Source organism: Curcuma longa, chromosome 16, assembly GCF_044706935.1.
Source record: "Curcuma longa cultivar G26 ecotype Majalengka, Jawa Barat chromosome 16, ITB_CL_G26_1.1, whole genome shotgun sequence".
Taxonomy (NCBI): Eukaryota; Viridiplantae; Streptophyta; class Magnoliopsida; order Zingiberales; family Zingiberaceae; genus Curcuma; species Curcuma longa.
Genome location: NC_133876.1, coordinates 5,145,822 through 5,154,184, shown reverse-complemented (window position 1 = coordinate 5,154,184; position 8,363 = coordinate 5,145,822).

The following is an 8,363-nucleotide window of genomic DNA, read 5'->3' as shown; positions in this document are numbered from 1 at the left end:
TAGCTTATACATTTATCATTGTTAGTTTCATCATCATCATACAACTCACTAATCACCTTGATTTCTTCCACGTCTTGTTCAATCAACTGGTAAAACTCTTTCATGTAATCATCGATCGATCTTGCATCTTGCATTAACACCTGACGTCGTTGAAATACAATTTGAGTGTAATCGAAAGGAAGAAAGTGATCTTGGCTTTATCCTGTTTAATCAGTATGATTTGCCGTTGCAACTACTTCCACCACGTTAATGCTCGACCTTTGAGTTTGATGACAACCAGTTTAACTTTCACATAATCGGACACTTTCTCATAATAAAAGATTCTCTCCACTTCGATAAGTCAATCAATGAATTTCTCATCTTGAAATGTATCAGAAAACTCGAGAAGATCAACTGGAAACTTGATATCTCTGTACTATTCCTTTTGACCATGACTTCTGCGATTGTCATAAGGGTTTTGAAAAGTGGAATCAAAATTAGGATAAGAGAACTTACGACCTTCAAGATCTCACACTGTCAAACGCTGAGTTAATTTTATGACTTTTCTCTGTAGATCAAGAATCTCGTCTTGGATGCTATGCTATGGTGCGAGGCTTCCTCAGTCGGAACTTGCCTATCACAACCACGATTATGACCATGATGACCATCCATTGGATCTGATAAGTTTCGATACCAATTAACACTGAGCAAAATAACGATTATCTTACGGACTATATTGATTCAGTTGGTTCGACTACGAACACTAGAATCAATCTTCTAAAACTTGTTGATTTGAAATAATACCAGAAAATAAGAAAATAAATGACACTATCAAAAATATTATTAAATCAAAAACTTCTAAACATTAACTAAATAGACTCTTATATAGACCTAAAATCCTAAAATACAAAGAAAGAAAAAAAATCTTAACAAAATGTAAAAAAATTCTAACATAAATGAAAAAAATCTTAATGAACTCAAAATCCTAAAATTCCTAAACATACTCAAAATCCAAAAATATAACGGACAAAAATAACTTTAAAAAGGATAAAATCTTTGGATCCTTCTACATCATTGTCAATATTCCAACAGACTCCAACAATGCAACATAAGGTCTTCATGTCATTGTCAATGGCCTCACTACTACCTGGTGGCTGCCTCGCCTGGACATGAGGAGAGCCCGTAGCTACTCAAATCATGGAACCACACCCTAATTGCTCTAGTCTCCAAAATGACACATGCTAGAAAAGTGCAAGACTATAAGTTTATCTCCTGTTGCATAGTGTTCTACAAGGTCATTTCAAAGCTCCTTGCAAGTAGATTGATAGATGTGATGAACCAACTACTACATCCAGCCCAGACAACTTTTGTCAGGAAGAGAATTTCACCTAGATGTATGACGAAAGTGGATCTTCAAAAAGCCTTTGACTCGGTACACTAGGGCTTTCTTCAAGATGTCCTATCAGCTTTATAGTTCTCAGCCATCTTCATCCCATGGATAAGAGAATACATTACCATAACAACCTTCTCTATAGTGATAAATGACACAATGCATGGCTTCTTCAGAGGTGGTAGAGGACTTAGACAAGCATACCCCCTCTCCTCAATTCTATTTGAGCTATGCATGGAGTATCTCTCCTGTTCTCTTGCACGACGCACTATTAGGTCAAATTTCCATTTCCACCCCAAATGTGAGCATATTCAAATAGGCACTAGCTTAAGATTATGTTCATCATTTCTATATTACTTGTATTAGCTGTCCTCTTTTGGTGATTATTCACCTTTGCATCAAAAGTGCATTTCGATGGAAAAAATACCCCAAAATTTTATTATGCTGATCTGGTAATCTCCTAAGAATAGTTTGTATGGCAATCATCATTACGTGTAAGTTGTGATTTGTTTGTCAATGGCGCTGTGCATTGTTTTTTTTCTTTTGGGCTCCTTTACTCTGATTCAGTTAATCTTATGTCTTATTCAAGGATCGGGCTAACGAGATATACAAGAAAATTGAAGATCTCAAGTCTATTAGAGAAAGAAACTAAGATGCAATTTTAGCTGCTTGCTTATATATTGCATGCCGAGGACAGACCAAGGACTATAAAGGGGTTTGTAGCGTATTTTGTTTAGTTGTCTATTACATATGCTTGCAAATGTAATTGATATATGTTGGATTTAATTTTTTTAAAGTGGACTTAATTGTAATTTATATATGCGGATATAAATCGAACTCATTTAAGTGATCTAATTAAGATTTATCGGGTTTTGGATTATTGGATGTGGATTAAATATGTAGAATCCGTTAGTCCGTTCCGTTATTGTCGGATGTGAATTAAATATGTAGAATCCATTAATTCGGTCTGTTATTATCGAATATGGATTAAATATGTAGAATAAGTCAATCCATTCCGTTATTATCTATGGGCTGATAACGAATCATATTTATATATATATGGTTTGATCCTTGAGGGTTTAATAATAATAGACATCTCGCTTTCGTTTCTCATTGATAAAGGTGTTACGACGTCATCACCCTAATTCCCTTGGAAGACCACCCTTTTGCTTCCGCTTCATCTTTTTTCACAAAGATTGAACAATTGACGTTGCAGGACAAAGACAATGACTCTCCAATCAGGTTCCTTGTCATTATTTAAAATTTTGTTTTGTTAAACCATATTTCATTGAAACTAGATCCTTATTTTATTTGTATTTTCTATTATTTAAGTTCTTATTCGATTTATAGAAGTTATAGGGTTTAGGATTTACAAATTCTTTCAATTAGTATCAGAGCCTTGATTTTGTTTCATCATATTTCATAGTTTAAAATTGGATGAATAATTTGCTTATGTTTTGGTTTTCTAATCTTCTACATTCGCGATGAATTCACTAAGATTTTGATGCATGATGAATTAAACTCAAAGAATTAATGATTTTCTCTTTGAGCTCGTCTTCAAACCCTAATCCTGTATGGAGCCGAATTTTAATAGTCGGCGCTCTCCTCTCACTCGATCGACAAGCGAACCCTAATCGCGATTAGCGCTCTCCTTCCTCGCAGTCGGCGACCTTCGTTGCCATGAGGAGAAAATCGGAGACACACGACCTTTGGCGTGCGATTGGGGAAGACATGGCTTAGGTTTTCGTGTGAGAGAAGAGGAAGCTCAGCGAGGGTTTAGTCGGCTTCGATTTTTCACGTGAAGAAGAGGAAAGGGGTGATTTTTTTAGTATTTTTATTTTATTTAAGAAAAAGAAAAAAAATTTGATTTCAAGAAGGATTTAATTGATATTTCCTTTCCCTATTCTCCCACGAGCAAAACCTGAAAGGAGGCTGTCGGGTTAGGTGAGGTTTTGGCTTACCCATTTAACTAAAGTTCCTAGGGTCTTCTTGAGTCTATCTACACACATGTTACTAAATCGAATTATTGTGTCGACTCAAAGGAAGACACATTAGCTAGGTTTAGTGTATTTTGTGTCAATAGACGTATATCTATGCTAAAAGTAATTGACCCAAAAGAAAATTACATTTATGCCAGATATATATTCAAGATAACTTACAACTATAGAACAAATTTATTTTGTTCAGATCATGGATAAAATATGTCAGTCTAAAGGAAGACATATTGTGTGGTTGATTAAGGTTGATATAACCATTTATATGCTTTATTTGCATACTTTATTACTTATATATGCTCTTGGTATTGATTAAAATGTGAGCTTACATTATTTTCTTTCTTTTATTATTTTAGTGCAATCAGTAACTGCTAGTCTTACATTATACTTTAACTGGTTCTAATTTTGCTGAATGGAAAGAGTACGTTCTCGTAGTCTTGGATTACATGGACTTAGACTGTGCATTGAGATATGATCACTTTGCACCTCTGACTAGTGCTAGTACCATAAAGCAGAGGGCTGAATTTGAAAAGTGAACATGTGTCTAACTATCATGAAGCTTTCCATACTAGCACTAGTTAAAGGCTCTATTACTAAAAGAGAAGATTCTAAAAGTTTCCTGAGCCAATTAGCAGACCGTTTTATTGCAAATGAAAAGATTGAGACTACTACACTTCTTTTGAAGTTGGTAACTATGCGATATAATGGTAAAGAAAATATCAGAGAATATATTATGGAGATGTCCAATATCACCACAAGTTTGAAAGCACTTAATCTCGAAATGTCTGAATCTATGTTAATGCATTTCGTCTCGATGTCTCTGTCTGTACAGTTCACTACTTTTAAGATTTTATCTAATACTCAAAAGGATAAGTGGATATTAAATAAGCTTATAGTTCAGTGCGTGCAAGAAGAGGAGAGACTGAGGTGCGAGACACCTGAAAGTGCTCACATAGCATCTGGTTCCTGAGGTCCAAGCAAGAAATGAAAAAGGATCAATAATAAAGGAAAAGGAAAACAAACTACAGATTTTGAAAATGTTGACCATAAGGAGTATAAGAAATAAGATAAGGAGCTCACTTGTTACTTTTGCAAGAAGAAAGGTCATATGAAAAAAGATTACTTCAAATACACCAATTGGCGTGTAAAGAAAGATAAACTTCTCAACTTTGTTAGTTTAGAAGTTAATTTGACTATTGCTTCCTCTGACATTTGGTGGATAGATGTCGGTGCTATTGGGACCGTTACATTTGCTAGAGGAGGGGGGGTGAATAGTTATTTTTCGTTCTTGCCTACAATTTTATTAGCGGAAGCACAAGACAAAAACAAAATTAAGATTAAAACAATACAATCAATGCTAACCCCTTGATTTACTTGGTATCCACCTCTTTGAGCTGACTAATCCAAGGATCCACACAGACCATCAGAACTTTCCACTATGAACTTTCTCTTTCTCAAAGCAACTTTGAAGGTTGAGAAATCTTAGCAATTGATCTTTTCCTCTTACAGATGTAGAGAGAAGAATGGAGGAAGAGTTTAAGAGATTGACAAAGTTTGAAGATCTTGTAAAGATGAAAAAGTGTAAACACTTGTGTCTCCAATCTTGAATCTATTTTTTTATATTTTCGCGATGCCAGTAAACTGTCTCAGGACCAGTCGACTGGTGGGCTCCAACGGCTATTATAGATTGCATTATTTCTTCAATTATCAGTCCCAATGTTTGAATACCAGTCGACTGGGACTCATCCAGTCGACTGATCAGTCGACTGGTCTCAGCCTTTTCACTCGATTGATTTTTCTGTGTGTTTTGGATCAGGACACCAGTCGATTGGTGAAGATGAAACTCACCTTTCAGCTTCCTTCTTCATCCCTTGCCTAGACTCACACCTTTAAACATCTTTCACAAGCCTCGTGCCCTCTTTGGATGCTTTCAAGCCCACGACTCCTCATCCTTGCACTTGCTTGAGATGTTCCCATCAGCTTCATCATGCTAAGTCTCCTTTTGCCAAGAGGCCGCACCTCTGGGACTTCACCATTTGCCAAGACTTCAAACCTGGACTTTCCTGTTTACTCAAATCACACATGTTAGATCACAACATTGCTTAACTTAAACTTATTTAGCCAAACATTAAAATCAAATAATACTTGGGGCAAGATTACACCAAAAATCTTCTCCTTTTTGATGTTTGGCAAAAACTTGTTTAAGTTAGGTCTTTAACATGATAAGATATAATTTCAGCAAAAAGCATGATCATGAAGCATGAATCATAAGAGTATAAGCATGGATAATAAAAGCATAAGACATGTAAGTTCTAACTTAAACCAAACTCATTTCTCTCCCTTTTTTGACACACACCAAAAAGGCAACATCCCTATATAGGAGGCAGAAATGAACACGAGCCAGGATAAATATCCAAGCAAAAACCTTGGACGAGGTAATAAGAAGGTTGTCCTTTAAGGGACACATTCCCCCTAAAGCTCTACTCCCCCTATACCATGCACCAACAATGCCTTTGTAGAGCCCAAAATACATGCGTGATTAATCCCATAGACCATTATAATTGAGAAATACTTTCCAAAGCATTTTCATGGAGTAGTAAGTCATGGGATACGTAAATGACCAAGATATGGCCAAAACCAAGGAGTTTCAGCCTTATTAGATTTACCAGTTGACTAAATCTGACTCAGTCGACTGAGATCAAGACTAGTCGATTGTCCTCTGAAATAGAAAGTTTTTTGAATTGAGCTTAGAAAAAGAATAAATAATTCTACATACGACAAAAAATTAGGAAACTTCATACGGACATTTCGGACACTAGGTACAACAAGGAAAAATATATCAAAAAATTTTGGCCTATTAAAACAAGATCTTGATACAAAGTTTGAAGAACCTTGAAACTCTTACTAGCACAAGAACTTTATATCAACACACTCAATGGACAAAGCCGTCAACAGGTAGACATCACTAAGGCTTTCTTATAGGATCGTGAAGTATGTTTGAAAGGCAAATCTAGGGTCATGATTGATGAATGATAAGCATACTTCTTGCACATACACCAACCCAATAAAATGGCTTGTTGAGTGAAAGAAACTCCCCCTAGATCCATACACCTTCCTTTGTTGAACACAAACAAGAATGCAAGATATAAACACATATCAAGAGAGAAAGGGTAAAAGAGGAATGACATGACATAGAAATATTAACCCTCTATTTGGATGGGGTGAGAGAAGGTTCATTAATGGAAGGGGAAGGGAGAGGAAGAGAGGGAAAGGGAAGGAAGAGAAGTATTTATATTCTTCTTATTTGGTAGGAAAGGAAGGTTCATTAACGTAACATGTGTTACCTTGTTTGAGAGGAAAGGAAAGGAAATAAAGGTTAAATATATACAATTACAAAAATACCCTTACTTTTTAAAATAAATTTATATGTGAAAAATATATATATAGCTCATGAGACCAATAAAAATTAATATTTATGACTTAAATAAATAAAAAAATTTAAAGAAATAATGAGTAGATATATAATAAATATGTGAAATACAAAATCTGTACACTTTTGTATGACAAATGATAAATCAATATTTTTACATATATTTTTATAAAAATATATTCTCTTGAGTTTTATCTTCGAAGAAATTTATGACGAAGGTTGATGTCGAGGAGTGTGGGCGATGAGATCCTATGACGGCTACGTTATGTGATGAGGAGCGACGGTGCAAAAATCTAATAGAAGAGTTATTTTAATAATTAATATTTTAACATAAGGATAAAATTGGAATAAATATTTTTTATTTTTTCCTTCCCCTTCTTTACATCCCAAATCGGGGTATAAAGAATTATGTCGATTCATGGGCATGCAAGGGAAAAACATACCCTTCTCTCTCCTTCCCCTCCTTAACTCACACCATCCCAAACAAGAGTAAAGATTCTTTTTCCCCTTCCTTACCCTTTTCTCGCTTTCCCTTACCTCCTCCCAAACGAACTGTAAAAATTCATATATTCAGTAACATCAGTACATACAAAAATGGATCACATCCCATTAACCATAACCATCAACGATACAGTTACGATGTTCGAGATACACAGTATATCAAGTCAAAATACAATCTCGACATCATCTTAACTCAAACATAACGGCTACTCATCATCAGCAGGAAGAGGAGGAGGAGGAGCCTGGTGCGACAGGTGCCAGCTCCGTAGCATATCGTACATCTCCTGCTGTCGCTGATCGGCTACTACCCAATCCTGACGAAGGCCCTGGACCTCCCGATGATAACCCTGGGCATCTAGGTGGTAAGCCTGGACCTCCCGATGAGGAAATCTCAATCGACTGCCCCGTGTAGAAAAATCTCACAAAAAGATTGGTCGAGTGGAAGTCGAGTGAGAGTCGATTGGTGACAGTCGATTGGTACCTGTCACAGTCGACTGGTACTAAGTATCAGCTCATTTCAACATTCTGAGATGAATTTCAGAAATGCCCTATAAATTTCATAAAATTTAAAAATAATGAAATTTTGCAAGCAAGATTGTTTCAACATCTTTATCAAGGAAAAATAAAGTTTTATGAGAAATCAAAGTATTTCACAAGTTTGACCAAAACTCAAAAGTTTGGCATAAACTTGCACTTATGTATCAATCTGAAGTCATGTTTTGAAACCTTTGATGTTGCAAGTGTATATCACTTTGAGTACAATATGGAAATGTTTTCAAAACATTTAAAATGCCCAATTATGATCAATAGGCAAGATGTCCATGAATTAATCATTTGCTTTCCCTATAGTTGGTCTATGATAGTTATATTGATACTCTTTATACCTCATCAAGATGTCATAAGCATAAGTAAAATATAAGTATCATCCTAGCATCTCACATAATATTCAACTTAAGAAATACACAAGCAAGCCTTTTTAGGGTCTTGTGAGATGTACATAGGTGACTTCTTGCTATAGGATCATGCAAGACTAAGGTCATAATTCTACAAAGCACATACCAAGTCCTCT